This window comes from Anolis carolinensis, chromosome 3, assembly GCF_035594765.1.
Source record: "Anolis carolinensis isolate JA03-04 chromosome 3, rAnoCar3.1.pri, whole genome shotgun sequence".
NCBI classification, from domain to species: domain Eukaryota; kingdom Metazoa; phylum Chordata; class Lepidosauria; order Squamata; family Dactyloidae; genus Anolis; species Anolis carolinensis.
Window position 1 is genome coordinate 34,566,068 of NC_085843.1, and position 20,069 is coordinate 34,586,136.

The window sequence follows — 20,069 nt, forward strand, 5'->3', positions numbered from 1 at the left end:
TAATCCCATTGGCTTCCCTCCTCTCGATTTATTTCTGGCACAATCGTCACATTGAACAACATGATTCTTTATGTCCTTCCTCATTCCTGGCCACCAACAATGTTTTGCTATTGCCTTTGTTGTTTTTGTAATTCCTGTATGACCAGCGCTCTGGTTATTGTGAAAACGATGCAAAATCTTAATCCTTAATATTGCTGGGATATACAGTTTCTTGTTCACAAACCAAAATCCCCCCTTCTGCTCCCCCTTTTCTGCGTTGGATTCGATCCACTGATCTCCTTCATAAGACTGTTTCAGTTCGTTTCCCCAACTATTTTCCCCGTCGATTTCAACAATAGCAGTGTTCTCTTTTTGGGTTTGCGCTCTTGTCCTGACAACTAAGCCCCATTGTTTATCAGAGAATATTGTTCCCTCTTTGGCTGTGGTTACGCCTTCGTGTTGAGGCATGCGTGAAAGAGCATCTGCCAAGACATTCTGCTTCCCTTGGAAAAATTTTAATTGGAAATCGAACCTGCTGAAGTATTGTGCCCATCTAATTTGTTTGGGGGACAATTTCCGAGGCGATTTTAAATACTGGAGGTTCTTATGGTCAGACCAAATTTCAAATGGGATTCTGCTTCCTTCGAGGAAGTGTCGCCAGCATTCTAAGGCTTTTAATATGGCTAATGCCTCCTTTTCCCATATGGGCCAACATTTTTCAGTTTCACTGAACTTCCGGGACAAATATCCACAAGGTTTTAAGTTCCCATTTTGATCCTTTTGCAATAGTACTGCCCCGTATGCACAGTCTGAAGCATCGCAATGAATTATGAAAGGGCTCCTTATATCGGGGTGTTTTAGGATGGGTTCTTTTGTGAAGCATCCTTTTAGGGTTTCAAATGCCTTTTGGCATTCTGGCGTCCAACTCAGTTTGGCGCCAGGAGCTTTCACTTTTGCTGTCTCCCCTTTCCCTTTTGTTTTTAAAAGTTCAGTAAGGGGTGCGGTTATTTGCGCGAAGCCTTTTATGAAGGATCTATAAAAATTTGCAAACCCCAGAAATGATTGCAATTGCCTCCTCGTTTGAGGTACTCCCCATTCTTTTACGTCTGATACTTTAGACGGATCCATAGCTAACCCTTCTGGAGATATCCGATACCCCAGAAAGTCGATTTGAGTTTTATTAAATTCACATTTGGACAGTTTTGCGTACAGCTTTGCTTCCCTTAGTCTCTGCAAAACTTCCCGGACCAATTCCACGTGCTTTTCTTTATCTTCGCTCACGATCAAGATATCATCAAGGAATATGAATACCCCTCGGTACAACAATGGGTGTAGTATTTCATTTATAAGCTGCATAAAGCAACCCCCGCCATTTTTTAATCCAAATGGCAAAATTTTATATTCAAAATGGCCGAATGCGCAGGAAAATGCAGTTTTCCAAGTATCCTCAGGTTTGATTCTTAATTTATGATATGCTTCAATTAAATCAAGTTTAGTAAATATGCTCCCTTTCTTCAATACGGTGATTAAATCCTTTACTAAGGGCATAGGGTATTTATTGTCCTTAGTAATTGCATTTAAATTTCGATAATCAATGCACAATCTTAGGGAGTTGTCTTTCTTTCTCCTAAATAACACTGGGGCTCCGAGAGGAGAATTGGATGGCTTAATGAAGCCTCGCGCCAGGTTCTTATCAATATATTTCCTCAATTCCTCCTTCTCCTGAACAGACATGGGATACACTTTTGGTTTTGGTAAGTTTGCTCCTGGGGTTATTTCAATTTCTACTTCTATATTCCTCTTGGGAGGTAATTTACTTGCCTCTTTCTGATTGAAAACATCCACAAAGTCTCTGTATTCAGGAGGCAATAGCTGTGGGTCTATTTCACCTGCTCCATCTCCCTCGTCCTCCTCTCCTGCAATTTTGCTTATCTCCCATTGCGTCTGTTGTTCTTTAAATGCTAGGCTCTTTCCTCTCCAATCTACTTCAGGATTTGCCTGTTCGAGCCACGGTATCCCTAATATTACGTGGTATGTGGCGATAGGGGCTATCACAAAGGATATTCTTCCTTCCCATTTGCCTATTTTACATGGGACCCCCCGTATTTCCTTTGTAGATACTTCCCCAGCCGCAACTGATCCATCTAGCTGTGAAAATGCAATTGGGGAGTCAAGCAACATCTGCTGGCATTTCAGCGCTCCTGCTAGTTCCGGAGTTATAATGTTCCTAGAGCAACCACAATCCACGAATGCCCTGCAGGTGGCCCGGTTCTCTAGCCCCGATAGGCAAATTGGCACTACTAGCATGCGTTTGTCTCGACTCACCAGCCTTTCCGAAGATTTTGGGGCTTGCACCTCCTCCTCCGCGCGCCTCCCGGTTGCTGGCTTGGGCTTTGAGGGTTTTGGCGGCTCCCCCTTCCGGGCCCAACATTCTGCTGCTCGATGGCCCGTCTTCCCACATACAAAGCATCCCGGTTTGGGTTTGTTGTCATCTCCTCTGAAGGGGATCCCCGGCCTCCCTCCGGGCTTTTCTTGCTTCCTCATTTCTCCTCGACCTCTCGCCACCGGTCTTTGCTGGCCGCCGCTGCCCCTGAAGCGCTTTACTTGGGCCAGGGTGGATTCAACGCGCCCCGCTAGTTGGATCCAGCCCTGGAGTGTTTCGGGGTCATCTCTGTGCGCTGCCCAGCTAAAAACCTCGGGGCGTAGTCCCTCTTTAAATATCTCCACTTTGGTCACTTCAGACCACTCTGGTACCCTTTCCGCGAGGTGGAGGAATTCCTCTGCGTACTCGGGCACCGTTTTGTCCCTCTGCTTTATTCCTTTAAGCTGGTCTCGAGCCCTCAGTTGCTCTAGCCGGTCTCTGAACCGGTTTTCTAGTGCGGCGAGGAAGCGGGGCACTGACCTCAGGCATGGGTCGCGTCTGGCATGTAGTTGTACATACCAGCTGGCAGCTCCTCTCTTTAGTGTGTTGCCGATGGCTCGAACCATGCTTGCTTCGGAGGGGAATGTGTGTGCATTATCTTCCATGTATCCTCTGATGCTAATGAGAAAAAAGTTCAATTCAGATGATTCCCCTCCGTATTCTAGTTTGAGATCTTCCCTCCTTTGCATCCACTCTGCGGCCCGTTGATGCTGTCTGGGGGGCATGGGGAAGGGTTGCATCGGGTTTCCTTGGGCGGCCCCTTTGAACACGCCGCGCCCCACTCCGGTAGTCGTTCTGCGCGGCTCCCGACATTCTGCCGCTGCTGTCGGCCCTTCCACCCATCCGAATGCGGGCCTCGCTGTAGTCCCCGCACCTCGCCTTTCCTCGTCGTACGGCATATCCTCCTCCTCTTCCTGGATCTCCGGCTCCTCTCCGCCTTCGTCTGCTAATCCACTGGACCCGATCCCTGGCCCCAGTGGCCTTTCCACCCCGACACCCATTCGGGGGGTTGGAAGTTCTGTTGGAGTTGGCGGCCTCAGAGTTCCCAGAGCTCGCTGGCGCTCCATTTCGCGGGCCATTCTGTCTCGGAACTCCAGCTCCCGCCAGTATTCCTCATCTCCCTCGTCCCTCGCCGCCACGGGACTCTGCGTTGATGCGCGCTGGCCCCTCTGGCTCCAATCTCCTTCTTTACTTGGCTCTCTCTCGGCGCCATATCGGATGGGCTCCTTTTGGAGATTCTCTTCCAATAGTGGGACCAACCTCCCCACGGTTTCCGACAGCCTGGATAAATTAGTTTCCAGGATGGATAACCGCAGGGCTACGGTCTCTGGCATGCTTCCTCCAGATCCCCAACTGGTTTCTGCAGCCGCAGAGACGCCTCTTCCTCCTCTGGGAATCCTCTGAGTCACGCCGTTCGGCCTGGGGTACCCCGTAGAGGAAACTACGGCTTGCAACGTCTCTTCTCCCAACGGCCGGGCCCCTGCTCCATTTGGGCTTTGATCTCCTTCTCCACTCATTATCACTTCACTGCGAATCCGCAGGAGGGTGAGAACGGGATTCTCGACTTAAATGTCAGGCTCACTTCAAAGGACCAGTCTGAACGCAGATCAAAGATAGCTGCTCTCAAATCCAATCTTTATTGAAGAATTCATGACTTTGGAAAAGTCGAGAATGACCTAATGTTTACATACATCCATTTTTATCACCTCTGATGCAACGTAACACCACACGCAAATATCATCATCAAACCCCACCCTCTGGATCACATTACTACTATTCCCACACACTATACCAATTATAATTGTTTACACTTTCAACCCTGAGTTCCCAGGCTCATACTATCTTCTCCCGCCAGGTGCTTTCAGGGTTATTTATGTTATGACGCCAGGTCCAGGGCTCGGAAATTCAGCCCTGGGATCTGGCTCCATGACATGGCGCCCTCGTTTTCTTCATCCTCCTCTTCGGTTCTTCTTTCATCACAATCCTGAAATAAATCAAACAATAACTCTATGTGTCCATTTTGTCCAAAGTCCCCATATACTTTTTCAGTAAGTTGCGATGGAATACTGGGTGTATTTTCCCTAAACTCTTTGGCAATGCCAACTGGAAAGTTACTTCATTGATAACACCCTGTATTCTGAATGGTCCAATATATTTGGGGCCCAATTTTCTCGAAGGTAGCCCCAATTTGATGTTTTGGGTACTTAACCACACTAGATCTCCCTTCCCCAATTTATCGCCTTCCACTCTTTTTCTGTCTGCGAACGTTTTATACTTTTTATGTGCCTCCTTTAAGGATGCAGTCACTTGACTCCAGCATTCTAGCATTTGAGCTTTCCATTTCCCTGCCCCTGTTTCTTCATCCTCTGTCCATCTTGGCAACTGGGGCAAAGGCTGTATTTCATACCCGTAAACTACTTCAAAGGGAGTTTTATTTGTTGCTGAATGTATAGTCGAATTAAAAGCTAGTTCCGCAAAAGCCAGCCACCTAGACCAGTCATTTTGTCTCATGTTAGAGTACATTCGAAGGAACTGCCCCAGTGTCTGTTGAGTACGTTCTACTGCCCCGTTTGTCATGGGGTGAAAAGCAGAACTTAGACTCCTTTCTGCTCCTAGCATTTCCAAGAATTTTTCCCAAAATTTTGCTGTGAATTGAACTCCTCTGTCACTGACCACTCTACTGGGACATCCATGAAGTTTGTAAATATGGTTTATGTATAATTCAGCTAGTTTCTCTGCCGATGGTAATTTCGTCAGTGCTATAAAGTGGGCCTGTTTAGAAAACAGGTCTAATACCGTCCAAATATAACGATGTCCTTTGCTAACCGGCAGTTCCCCCACAAAATCCATAGCTACACATTCCCAAGGTCTGGTAGGTTCCGCTACTGTTTGTAATAATCCCATTGGCTTCCCTCCTCTCGATTTATTTCTGGCACAATCGTCACATTGAACAACATGATTCTTTATGTCCTTCCTCATTCCTGGCCACCAACAATGTTTTGCTATTGCCTTTGTTGTTTTTGTAATTCCTGTATGACCAGCGCTCTGGTTATTGTGAAAACGATGCAAAATCTTAATCCTTAATATTGCTGGGATATACAGTTTCTTGTTCACAAACCAAAATCCCCCCTTCTGCTCCCCCTTTTCTGCGTTGGATTCGATCCACTGATCTCCTTCATAAGACTGTTTCAGTTCGTTTCCCCAACTATTTTCCCCGTCGATTTCAACAATAGCAGTGTTCTCTTTTTGGGTTTGCGCTCTTGTCCTGACAACTAAGCCCCATTGTTTATCAGAGAATATTGTTCCCTCTTTGGCTGTGGTTACGCCTTCGTGTTGAGGCATGCGTGAAAGAGCATCTGCCAAGACATTCTGCTTCCCTTGGAAAAATTTTAATTGGAAATCGAACCTGCTGAAGTATTGTGCCCATCTAATTTGTTTGGGGGACAATTTCCGAGGCGATTTTAAATACTGGAGGTTCTTATGGTCAGACCAAATTTCAAATGGGATTCTGCTTCCTTCGAGGAAGTGTCGCCAGCATTCTAAGGCTTTTAATATGGCTAATGCCTCCTTTTCCCATATGGGCCAACATTTTTCAGTTTCACTGAACTTCCGGGACAAATATCCACAAGGTTTTAAGTTCCCATTTTGATCCTTTTGCAATAGTACTGCCCCGTATGCACAGTCTGAAGCATCGCAATGAATTATGAAAGGGCTCCTTATATCGGGGTGTTTTAGGATGGGTTCTTTTGTGAAGCATCCTTTTAGGGTTTCAAATGCCTTTTGGCATTCTGGCGTCCAACTCAGTTTGGCGCCAGGAGCTTTCACTTTTGCTGTCTCCCCTTTCCCTTTTGTTTTTAAAAGTTCAGTAAGGGGTGCGGTTATTTGCGCGAAGCCTTTTATGAAGGATCTATAAAAATTTGCAAACCCCAGAAATGATTGCAATTGCCTCCTCGTTTGAGGTACTCCCCATTCTTTTACGTCTGATACTTTAGACGGATCCATAGCTAACCCTTCTGGAGATATCCGATACCCCAGAAAGTCAATTTGAGTTTTATTAAATTCACATTTGGACAGTTTTGCGTACAGCTTTGCTTCCCTTAGTCTCTGCAAAACTTCCCGGACCAATTCCACGTGCTTTTCTTTATCTTCGCTCACGATCAAGATATCATCAAGGAATATGAATACCCCTCGGTACAACAATGGGTGTAGTATTTCATTTATAAGCTGCATAAAGCAACCCCCGCCATTTTTTAATCCAAATGGCAAAATTTTATATTCAAAATGGCCGAATGCGCAGGAAAATGCAGTTTTCCAAGTATCCTCAGGTTTGATTCTTAATTTATGATATGCTTCAATTAAATCAAGTTTAGTAAATATGCTCCCTTTCTTCAATACGGTGATTAAATCCTTTACTAAGGGCATAGGGTATTTATTGTCCTTAGTAATTGCATTTAAATTTCGATAATCAATGCACAATCTTAGGGAGTTGTCTTTCTTTCTCCTAAATAACACTGGGGCTCCGAGAGGAGAATTGGATGGCTTAATGAAGCCTCGCGCCAGGTTCTTATCAATATATTTCCTCAATTCCTCCTTCTCCTGAACAGACATGGGATACACTTTTGGTTTTGGTAAGTTTGCTCCTGGGGTTATTTCAATTTCTACTTCTATATTCCTCTTGGGAGGTAATTTACTTGCCTCTTTCTGATTGAAAACATCCACAAAGTCTCTGTATTCAGGAGGCAATAGCTGTGGGTCTATTTCACCTGCTCCATCTCCCTCGTCCTCCTCTCCTGCAATTTTGCTTATCTCCCATTGCGTCTGTTGTTCTTTAAATGCTAGGCTCTTTCCTCTCCAATCTACTTCAGGATTTGCCTGTTCGAGCCACGGTATCCCTAATATTACGTGGTATGTGGCGATAGGGGCTATCACAAAGGATATTCTTCCTTCCCATTTGCCTATTTTACATGGGACCCCCCGTATTTCCTTTGTAGATACTTCCCCAGCCGCAACTGATCCATCTAGCTGTGAAAATGCAATTGGGGAGTCAAGCAACATCTGCTGGCATTTCAGCGCTCCTGCTAGTTCCGGAGTTATAATGTTCCTAGAGCAACCACAATCCACGAATGCCCTGCAGGTGGCCCGGTTCTCTAGCCCCGATAGGCAAATTGGCACTACTAGCATGCGTTTGTCTCGACTCACCAGCCTTTCCGAAGATTTTGGGGCTTGCACCTCCTCCTCCGCGCGCCTCCCGGTTGCTGGCTTGGGCTTTGAGGGTTTTGGCGGCTCCCCCTTCCGGGCCCAACATTCTGCTGCTCGATGGCCCGTCTTCCCACATACAAAGCATCCCGGTTTGGGTTTGTTGTCATCTCCTCTGAAGGGGATCCCCGGCCTCCCTCCGGGCTTTTCTTGCTTCCTCATTTCTCCTCGACCTCTCGCCACCGGTCTTTGCTGGCCGCCGCTGCCCCTGAAGCGCTTTACTTGGGCCAGGGTGGATTCAACGCGCCCCGCTAGTTGGATCCAGCCCTGGAGTGTTTCGGGGTCATCTCTGTGCGCTGCCCAGCTAAAAACCTCGGGGCGTAGTCCCTCTTTAAATATCTCCACTTTGGTCACTTCAGACCACTCTGGTACCCTTTCCGCGAGGTGGAGGAATTCCTCTGCGTACTCGGGCACCGTTTTGTCCCTCTGCTTTATTCCTTTAAGCTGGTCTCGAGCCCTCAGTTGCTCTAGCCGGTCTCTGAACCGGTTTTCTAGTGCGGCGAGGAAGCGGGGCACTGACCTCAGGCATGGGTCGCGTCTGGCATGTAGTTGTACATACCAGCTGGCAGCTCCTCTCTTTAGTGTGTTGCCGATGGCTCGAACCATGCTTGCTTCGGAGGGGAATGTGTGTGCATTATCTTCCATGTATCCTCTGATGCTAATGAGAAAAAAGTTCAATTCAGATGATTCCCCTCCGTATTCTAGTTTGAGATCTTCCCTCCTTTGCATCCACTCTGCGGCCCGTTGATGCTGTCTGGGGGGCATGGGGAAGGGTTGCATCGGGTTTCCTTGGGCGGCCCCTTTGAACACGCCGCGCCCCACTCCGGTAGTCGTTCTGCGCGGCTCCCGACATTCTGCCGCTGCTGTCGGCCCTTCCACCCATCCGAATGCGGGCCTCGCTGTAGTCCCCGCACCTCGCCTTTCCTCGTCGTACGGCATATCCTCCTCCTCTTCCTGGATCTCCGGCTCCTCTCCGCCTTCGTCTGCTAATCCACTGGACCCGATCCCTGGCCCCAGTGGCCTTTCCACCCCGACACCCATTCGGGGGGTTGGAAGTTCTGTTGGAGTTGGCGGCCTCAGAGTTCCCAGAGCTCGCTGGCGCTCCATTTCGCGGGCCATTCTGTCTCGGAACTCCAGCTCCCGCCAGTATTCCTCATCTCCCTCGTCCCTCGCCGCCACGGGACTCTGCGTTGATGCGCGCTGGCCCCTCTGGCTCCAATCTCCTTCTTTACTTGGCTCTCTCTCGGCGCCATATCGGATGGGCTCCTTTTGGAGATTCTCTTCCAATAGTGGGACCAACCTCCCCACGGTTTCCGACAGCCTGGATAAATTAGTTTCCAGGATGGATAACCGCAGGGCTACGGTCTCTGGCATGCTTCCTCCAGATCCCCAACTGGTTTCTGCAGCCGCAGAGACGCCTCTTCCTCCTCTGGGAATCCTCTGAGTCACGCCGTTCGGCCTGGGGTACCCCGTAGAGGAAACTACGGCTTGCAACGTCTCTTCTCCCAACGGCCGGGCCCCTGCTCCATTTGGGCTTTGATCTCCTTCTCCACTCATTATCACTTCACTGCGAATCCGCAGGAGGGTGAGAACGGGATTCTCGACTTAAATGTCAGGCTCACTTCAAAGGACCAGTCTGAACGCAGATCAAAGATAGCTGCTCTCAAATCCAATCTTTATTGAAGAATTCATGACTTTGGAAAAGTCGAGAATGACCTAATGTTTACATACATCCATTTTTATCACCTCTGATGCAACGTAACACCACACGCAAATATCATCATCAAACCCCACCCTCTGGATCACATTACTACTATTCCCACACACTATACCAATTATAATTGTTTACACTTTCAACCCTGAGTTCCCAGGCTCATACTATCTTCTCCCGCCAGGTGCTTTCAGGGTTATTTATGTTATGACGCCAGGTCCAGGGCTCGGAAATTCAGCCCTGGGATCTGGCTCCATGACATATATATATATATATATATATATATATATATATATATATATATACACACACACACACACGCGCATACACTACAATGGAGTTGGGGAGGTCACACTTCATTTCTGGAATGGAGAAATTAGGCTTTGTTTCACAGTATTCAGCAAGCTGCAGAAATATATTTAGAAAATACACCTGAGACTAAGGCTTTAAAGATGTTAATTTATACAAGTCTAAACCACTCAATTAAAATCATGCTTAGAACTGTTTCCTATGACAATTGCTACTAACCATCTGTTAAAACCATTTCTTGCCAGCAATTCTGAGTTCATAGTCAATGCTGGTGTGACTGAAATTTCTTAGCTAGTAATAAATATCATCTGTTTCTTTCTACCCTCTTTCCTTGAATTTGGAGGAAATGGCTCAGCAATAATTTCCTCACAACACACACACACACTTTAATATCAGCTTTCAGTCCCAGAAAAAGATACCACCTCTACAGATACCAACCCTACTTGCTCATGATTTAATGATAATTCATTGCATCTGAGGGCCTTTTATTCTTTTGCCTTTTCCTTGTTTCGGTCCCTTGCTTCTTCCATTGCACAGCACAACTGAGTAAATTGATTAAGTCTTTATGAACCATTCCTTTTGCACATGCCAGTTGAATCAAGAAGTAAAAAACTGTTTGCAACTGTTTGGGTTAAAAAACATGCCTAGCACTGCCAAGTTGGGTGTAAGACAGGTTTCCTGTAGCTTTAATCATCAGCAGATCCTTGATTCATGGGGTAAAAAATACTGCTGTGTATCTACTTATAGTTGGATTCTTCACCACACCCGCATCTACTGGCCAGTTAACTGCTATATTGGAGTGTTCGTGAGAGGACTGCAGCAGATGAAGCATGGGTTGGTTCGTGAGAGAAGAGATATGCCATGATTCCACTTGATGGAACTTCTGGGTTCCTCTTTCTGATCAAAGATCTGTCAATGATTAAAGCTACAAGAACATATCATGTATTCAACCTAATAAATTACTCACTATATATGTCAAATGCATACAATGAATAATGGGAGAATAAATAGTATGTATGCCATGAAATTGTAGCAGGTCTTGCAAGTCTGATAGTATCACATTAGACTATCCAGACCTTAGTAACACTTTATTATAGTGGGTGCTGCATTGTGCAAATGTTTACTAATAAAAAGTGAGCATCTTGTTTTCAGAATAAGCTATTAAAATTTGATTCCTGAAGTTCGAATGAAAATTTGACTCTAAACATCTTTGCAGAAGTATAGGAGAAGCTCAGCTTCTCACTGAACATCAAGAAAACCAAAGATCTTCCAGAAATCACCAGCCAATCCTTCTGCAATGCCAGAAATACAGCTTAATGGTGTAATGTTAGGAAATGTAGACCATTTCTGCTACCTTGGCAGCCACTTTATCATAGAGATCAAAGATTCGGGGGTCTCGCTAGAAATGGAGACCAGCAGAAGACTCCAGAAGGAGGGTTGCGCAACACCTGGCGAGCTTACGAGAAGCAAACTAAGATTTCCCTATTCCCCAATAAAAAGGCTCACCAAGTTTCAAAGCAAAGGCCACCAAGTTTATTCTGGTCCAACTGGAGCAGGATGATAGTTGTAATAAGATGTGAAAAGAACCGGCATACAAGAAAATCCACATTTTATACTTTTTACCTTTTGAATTTTCTGCTCCCGCCCACCCGACCGGCTTTGCACTGATTGGTCAGTGGAATCCCTGATGTCAGAGGCTGGGAGGAGTGGTCAAGGGGCTTGTGCGCCTCAGCCAATGAGAGCGAGATCCCCACCTGTGATGTCTCTCCCTGGCTGGCCAATGGGGGAGATGGAGGCGTGACAGCAGGCGAAACAAAGGCAATCATACGTTGATGAAAGGATTAATGAGTGACCCTATACTGAGTCTATTGTCAACCAGCCCAGCAAGAGCCATAGGGCCCTGCCAGCCAGACCTGTTCTATTGATACACTGATTGAAATAATAAGTCCCTTTAATAGGAATCTGACACCTAGATGTCAGTTCCATTGTCCAAAAGGCAGCAGCACCGGCAGTCTTGATGGGATTAAGTGATTCAAAGTCCGAGAAGGGGAAATGGCATTGTCTTGACAGTTGTGGCATACCTTGCCTCCCTGCAGAGGAGATATGCCATTTACGTGGAATGATTGGAATGTCCAAAGGTTGCTCCATTCTTAGGTGGTCTGGTTTTGCCCTCTGAAGATTAAGAAAGAGTCCATTGTGTTATTTCCAGATGATAAACATGATAAGTCCATTGAGTCAGGATATGGCCTGAGGTAGACTGGTGGCACCCAGGTCAGGATGGAATGCTGGCCATAGGGGCAAGATATCATAAATAATAATAATAATATATATATAATTGATAGGAGACACATGTGGGGCTCACAATGGGGGAGAAAAGGAGATCCAGCATCCCCATTGTGTTGGGAGACAAACACAAGTTTCATCCATGAGGCTTTCAAGGGGCTTTGATCTCTCCCATGTTTCCTATGGGGACAAAGCAAGGGATTCCAGAGGTTCCCCAGCAGCCCAGCAGGCAAAAGGCTTTTGGGGTTCCCCTAGAACTGGGAGATGGCACAAAGGATACAAAGGGGTTCATGCAAGAGGGGGAAATGCATCCCTGATACCTTGGGAGTTCATAGGAAGGCACACAAAAAACATTTCAGATTGCATTGCCCATGCTCATTCATAAAACGCAACTCATTCATAGAGGGGAGCCAATTACTCTGTCAGGAGGGGAACCAGGGCCATTGCAGCAAAAAGCAAGATAACAGTTTAGTTTAAGAAGTGTTCCGGAGTGAAATGGAATTGGTCCGGAGCGAATCTGTGAAGGTGCGGATACGGGGGCCCAGTGGGTTTCCGTATCTGTGGTTGGAAAAACCCCATTCCCTTGTTCCCGAGATCCGCGGCTCGGAAAGGGGTTTATTGTTAGTTTTGAGTTGCAAAAGGAGCCTGCAAAAGGAGCTCTTTTGCAGGCTGGAAGTAAAAGCAGATATAATTTATTACTCTTGGTTAAAATGTAGCAAAGGACAATGGAGCCTTGATTGAGAATGGCTGCCTGCGGTTTTCAGCTAGTGTAGCTGTTTTGAAGAGGGGAAGCTTATATAGAGTGGAAATACAGAGTTTTTTATTTGTCTGTGGAACTCCTGTGTGTCAAAGCAATGTGAGTGCGGGGGCTTGTGTGCTTGACATCAACTTCTCCACAAAAGTCAACATTGTCTCTGAAATACAACACTGCCTGAGCTCTGCGAGTGCAACATTCTTCTGAATGAAGCAGAGATTGTTTGAGGATTGGGACATCCATAGGGATACCAAGGTGCTTGTTTATAAAGCTATTGTCCTCCCAACCCTGTTGTATGCCTGCGAAACATGGACTGTCTATAGATGTCACATTCAACCCCTGGAATTCCATGAGCGTTGCCTCTGAAAAATCCTGCAAATCTCTTGGGAAGACAGGTGGACAGATGTCAGCATGCTGGAAGAAGCAAAGACCACTAGCATTTAAGTGATGCTCCTACGCCATCAACTCCTCTGGATTGGCCACATTGTCTGAATGCCCAATCACCGTCTCCCAAAGCAGTTACTATACTCCTGACTCAGGCCTGAAAACGGAATGTTGCTGGACAGGAAAAGAGATTTAAAGATGGACTTAAAGCTAACCTTAAAAACTGTGGCATAGACACTGAGAACTGGGAAGCCCTGGCCCTTGAGCTCTCTAGCTGGAGGTCAGCTGTGACCAGCAGTACTGTGGAATTTAAAGAGGCACAAATGGAGGGCGTAAAGGAGAAACGTGCCAAGAGGAAGAAGTGTCAAGAAAATCCTGACCAGGACCGCCTTCCACCTGGAAACCGATGACTTTACTGTGGAAGAACATGCAGGTCAAGAATAGAGCTCTACAATCACCTACATATCCACCTTCGAGACACTACACTTGGAAGGCCATCATACTCAGACGAGGGACCGCCTAAGTAAGTAAGTGTTTACCAATAAAAAGTGTGAAAATTGCTTTCAGAATAAGCTATTAAAATTTGGTTTCCTGCACTTCTGACACTTCTGATGCTTTCAGGTGCCCCAAATGGGCACCTCTCTTTTTTTGTCTATGTTCTGCATTACAGGAAGATATGTAATGCATTTCTTCCCTCTTCTAAAGATTGGTTGAAGCACATGCATGCATCACTTACTCACTGACACATAGCTGAACTTGTCAGCTACTTCTATTGTCAACTATTCCTTCTGAGGTGAAGTGCGGTGATAAAGAAATTTCTTTCAGTGTTGTCTGATGTACAGTGACAGCCAGTGCTTTTATTTGCTTAAATCCTATACTCTTATCAGCAACCTACAAGTATGGAACATAACACTGTTTAAATAGACAACAGATGATCATAAACAAGCCATTGCATATCAAGATTGCAAATATTTCTGCCATAAAAGATAATGCCATACAATTTATGCTGGCCACTTCGTCATTATTTGAAGTTGTAAGTTGATTGTTTATATGTGAATTCACTCACTGTGCATATATATACATGGGCCATTTTATGATAGTTTTATTTTGATGACTGTATGATATTGACTGGGCAATTTATTCTCAAAAGCAAGTAGCATTAAATGCAGTGAATCTTCCCCTTAGGTAGGAGTGTATTGAATTCCATTTAAAAATACTAGACCTTTCAGAAGGATAGTAGCACTGTTAACTTATATTGAATGCTAAAACATCAACTCCTGAATTATTCCTATTTAGTTATATCCTCTTTATGAATCTACATGAAAAACATTTCTTCTTCATGGTTATGACCATGAACCATGGGCTACTTTTTCTCTCATAGCCAGGGAAGGGGGCAGGATAATCAATGCATAAATGTAGATAATGTTTTAGAAGAAAAACAATAAGCAATTTAAATTTAAATAAAAAGTTGACAGGAGGCCAGAGAGGGTCAGTATCCATGAGATCAAACACCAAGACAAAAAGATTTTATCTGCTGGTTTAAGATTTATAGAAATTATGACTGCCTTATGACTTCTGCCATTGTAAGCCACAATATTAGTAGCAGGCACATTACATATGTTAGCAAAATTATTATTCTTCCATTTAAAAATTAGCTACATTAATTGGCAGATAAAATACTTCACAGGAGAAAACTATGTGGAAATATAGCACAAAACCCAACCCTGACAAAACTAAGGGAATTAAAATACATCCACAGTCTTGTCCAAATGTTTTACCAAATGTGTGAGGTATCATACTGTTGCATCTATATGTGTACCACTCAGTAGTATAATAGAACCAGGACTCATAGTTGAACCACTGGGGGTGCTTCTACACAGGCCCTAAATCTGTGCTAAAGTGGATTTGAATCCCCATACCAGCCCAAAATCCCTGGGCTTCAGTACCCTGTTTCCCCTAAAATAAGACATCTCTAGAAAATAAGACCTAGTAGAGGTTTTGCTGAATTGCTAAATATAAGGCCTCCCCCAAAAGTAAGACCTAGCAAAGTTTTTGTTTGGAAGCATGCCTGCTGAACAGAACACCAGAGCATGCAGGATCGGTAAATGTACGTAGAGTGTTGTACTTGGAAATAATGGTAGTAACAAGAAATTCTTGATAGGATTACCATTTGTCTGGTTATGCTGGTTTGTGATGACAACTACTGTACAGTATACAATAAATGTTCATTGTTTTGTTCAACAATAAATGTGAATTCTTCTTCACGAAAAAATAAGACATCCCCTGAAAATAAGACCTAGAGCATCTTTGGGAGCAAAAATTAATATAAGACACTGTCTTATTTTTGGGGAAACATGGTAGTGGTCTTTGCCCCTTCATTTTCTTGCTCCCTCAATGAATAATGCCTTAAAGATACTCTACAAGCATTCTCTTAAATACAAATAGGACAGTTCACATGAATAACAATCCCAGTTTTCAAATGGATGTGCACAGAATGCCACTTGCTATGCAACCGAGTACTGGTCTAGTATCGTACATATATAAATGGACAAAGCTTTACTAGTCTAATTGATCTATCTAGGTACCAGGAATGCATATTAAATTGGCCCCTTAATCACTGTTAGGCTGTAGACACGAACTGGTTTTTTTTTTGGGGGGGGGGGGGGACCATCATGGCATTTATAAACAACACCTCCAGACAAAAAGGAAAGTCAACAAGAAAAAGAACCAATGAGGGTTTAGCTTGCAGTTCACTTATTATTTTTCTTCAAGACATTCTTATAAGCATATCCTGAAGACTGTATTCAGCTGGGATGGGGAAGATATGTTTTTTGGTTGTTCAGTTTTGTTGTTGAGTGTCCTCGTGTCATTTCTGATTTATGGGAATTCTAAAGTGAACTTTTCACCGGGTGTTCTTGGCAATATTTGTTCAGAGATAATTTGCATGGGTTTCCTCTGGGGCTGAAAACATATGACTTGCCCAAGATCATCTAGTGTGTCTTCATGACAATGCAGGGATTCAAACCATGGTTTCCAGAATCATCGCACCACATTAGCGCTCCTCAGTTTTTTAAGTTAAAGATTATTGGTTTAGTTATTCCATGCATCACTTTCAGACAGATGAGGAAATAGATCTTCAAACATCCAATGGAGGTCACACCATTAAATAATGCTGAGGGTTGTTGTGTGTTTTCCGGGCTGTATGGCCATGTTCCAGAAGCATTCTCTCCTGACGTTTTGCCCACAACTCCTGGGCAAAACGTCAAGAGAGAATGCTTCTGGAACATGGCCATACAGCCCGGAAAACACACAACAAACCTTTGATTCCAGCCATGAAAGCCTTCAACAAGACAAATAATGCTGACTTTAAGCTGCAGTTTACAAACTTTAAATAAAATATGATGAAATATTTAAAAAGTTTTGAAACCCAGGTTGAATTGATAGATGCCATAAGAGATAACTGAGTGAAAAAGGATTAAAAATGATAAAACAAAAAGAACTAGTACAAGAACTTATAAATAACCACTAAAATAACAAGAACCTTAATTCCCCTTTTACTTCCACATCGGTTTCTCCTCTTTTTATTGTGATTAAAAGGTTATATGTAGAAAGAAGATGTATCAGAATATTTGACACGTCTTACTAAAAATTTCTCTGAGTTATAGATCAAAGAGTTTGCAGTTTTAATCTCCCTCTTCCTGCCCCCTCCTTGCAACCATCATCACCGTAGCTTTAAGGGAAATATAAAAACTTTAACGTCTCCAAATGATTTACGAATGAGCAATGAACAAACACATGATGTTTAGAGTAATGTTGGATTTCTGGCATTCGTTTCTTTCGTATCAATGAAGTGATACATAATAAATGCATGAGTATACACACACAATTCCATATAGATGTTATTTTAATTTCAGCAGCTGTAGGAGTTTCCACACATCACTATAATTCTCTGAGGACACCCTGGAGTAAAGTGACTCATCATGAGCATGGCTTATGATAAATAATTCAGACATGAAGAATTAACTCTCTTCATTTAATCACATGCTTTTCCATCTATGGATTTCTGCATGTTGAGAGAACTCATAAGTCCATAAGAGCATGTACATGGTAGATGAAATGGTAGCCAACTGTTGGGAGACTTCATTTTCATGATCATCAGTTCATTGTGATGACAGTCTGGCAGATCATCATTAGCACAGGCTTGGATGAGCAGGTCTTTCATTTAATTACAGATAGAAAATACCATGAATGGACATACACATGCATATGAACGAAAACCACATAAAGAATGCTGAAGCAAATGGGTGATATTTACTTTTTCTATCATGTCAGAGTAATGGAGTTTAGCAGTTCAGATAAATATGAAGCCTTGCAATAAGAGACCTCCAATAATGTTCAATATATTCATGGAGCAAGGTTCATCAGAACCATGGATGTTGTTACACAAAGGGGAAGTAAAACCAATGGAGGTCAGACAGACTCTCTCTGGACTTATTTTAACACATTTAAAGGGAGCTGTGATGGCATAATGGGTTAAACCCTTGTGCCGGCTGAACTGCTAACCTGAAGACCTGAAGGTCAACAGTTTGAATCTTTGAGATGGGGTGAGCTCCCATCTGTCAGCTCCAGCTTCTATGTGGGGACATAAGATAAGCCTCCCACAGGTTGGTAACACATTCGGGTGTCCCTGGGCAATGTCTTTGTAGATGGCCTATTCTCTCACACCCAAAGAGACTTGCAGTATATTCTCAATTCGCTTCTGACATTATTTTTAAAAACCTACATTTAAAGAAATGATAGGTGAGATCTCATGTTCAGAAATGCTCAAAGAGAAGAGAGATCATGACAGATTGATGTTTCTTACCTGGAGCTTTAGGAATGATCCACAATATTCTGTTTACCAGTCATGTTTCTTTAAGAGATCACGCCAGAAGTTAAAAATGGCAGAGAATGCTCTGATCTCTGGCTATCAACACAACATGTTTTTCAGCAAATGGTAAAATCTGAGCAAGGACGTGACAGAGAAAATTTAAAGCCTAGTTTTTCTGTAGGACACTAATCAGTCTCATTTTGTTACTTCCCTTAAAATGCATATTTAAAATATGTATTTAAAGTGTAAGTCATGGCATCAAGTAAAATATAATCTCTATTAAAAACCAATTTGAATGTGCCTGACATTTTAAAAAGTAGGTATTTACATAATGGTAATGTGTTTGCCAGCCACATAAAGGATCTAATTTTGCTGCAGTGTACTGAATCCTAACAGTGTGAGATGAAAGTATTTCAGCAACAGTCTTGGGATGAAATGGGGAAATGTATGTGTGGCATTTGAACAAGCCTCAACAGGTGAACATATGGAACAGAAACCAGACTTCGTGGGCTAAGCAAAATCCGTTGTGTAACTGTGGATTTTTTTTTTTTGAAAGCAATAGATTACAGAAAAACGTTGCATTTAGGGAATACATGTAGTGAGGGGTTTTAAAATATTTTCCCAATAGATTATGGAAAAACACTATATTTAGGCAACACATATTGTGAAGATTTACTGAAAATATACCACAAAACACCAAGGCAATCAAGCCAAAATGTGTATTTTTCTGAAAAGAAACATTTCAATCATTTTAAAAGCTTCATTACTGTAATACTCACTGAATGTAGAAAAACTTCTCGGAAGGAAGGAAGGAAGGAAGGAAGGAAGGAAGGAAGGAAGGAAGGAAGGAAGGAAGGTAGGTTGGTTGAAGCAACTCCACAAAAACATTCTATATTGGGGCATTTTCTGTTCAATAATGAAAAAAATCATTGGAGGATGAGCATGTATTCAGAGATGTCCCTTTCTTCAGTTTTATATGCATACCAACCAGAGCCGGCCCTAGGTATTTTTCAAGTGTAGGCGAACAGAATTTTGGCACCCCCCCCCCCCAAAACCAATCACTAAAAAATAAAAGCGTTAGATAAGCAAAAATGTTTGATAATAAGGAGAGATTAAGGAAAAGCCTATTAAATATCAAATTATATTAAGATTTTACAAATTAAGCACTAAAACATGTTTTACAACAAATCAACAGAAAAAGCAGTTCAATACCTTGTGGAGGCAGGCCACAGGAGACAGGAGGCCTCGATGGCGCCCCCAACAAGATGGCGCCACAGGCAACTGCCTAGTTGGCCTGGTGGTTGAACCGCCTCTGATACCAACTCTCAGAGCTCAAGGGTATGTTAGAAAACAAAATTATTTGAGCAACCTAAGGTCCACCTAGCTCAGGAGTAAAAATCCAGAGTCCAAAATATATGTTTAAGGATCTACTCTGGGTTTAACAGATTTCCTAACTTGGGAACTGGGAAGATGCTGAATTTAAAAAAAAAGCAGAGTCTTGTGGCATTTTAATGACAAACACGATTAATCTGATAATTCTTTTCATGGACAATTATCTAGCATAGGTTTTCAAAGATTTGTAGTTTGTGGAGATACTTAGAATTATTTGTTAGTGAGCTTTAGTAGTTCAGAGGAATAGACCAAATCTCTCTCACAGAAAATTCTAATCATATTTTGGAAAATGGCATTAATAACCATTTGAAGATCATAACCTTTTGGAAAAGCATGAGAAGAGCCAATTTTGAGTAGAATCTTCTCAAGTGGTATACAACCAGATGTAATATGCAAGGCAATGTCTTTAGTTGTTAGACTGAACCTATTGTCTCTGATCTATTAGGAAAACAGAGGTCACACCAGTGCATAAAAACAGCAGAGTTTCAGAAGTGTTTTTCAGTGCCTAAAATATATATCTACCCTCACAAAATGGATTAGGCTTTGGTAAAATAACATATTTGGTTTACTCGCAACCTTAATGTGTTCAGCATAACACAGGTACATAGCTTATCAGTCCAGTTACAGACATGTTTGAGAGAGTTTCTCTGTGCAGATGACATATGGCATCTCTCTTACAACAATAGCAGGCAAGTGTTTGCTCTTAGCA

General features: G+C 43.3%; 1 long non-coding RNA gene across 1 annotated transcript in view; it reads right to left on the minus strand.

Moving 5' to 3' along the window:
* The window catches only part of LOC134298053 (uncharacterized), a 59,449-nt gene extending 41,212 nt beyond the window's left edge, over positions 1-18,237 (minus strand). Inside the window, exon 1 of the long non-coding RNA XR_010005035.1 lies at positions 17,963-18,237. This is a non-coding gene — a long non-coding RNA (uncharacterized LOC134298053). The remainder of the gene's footprint in view (positions 1-17,962) is intronic.
* Between the last annotated feature and the right edge of the window lie 1,832 nt (positions 18,238-20,069).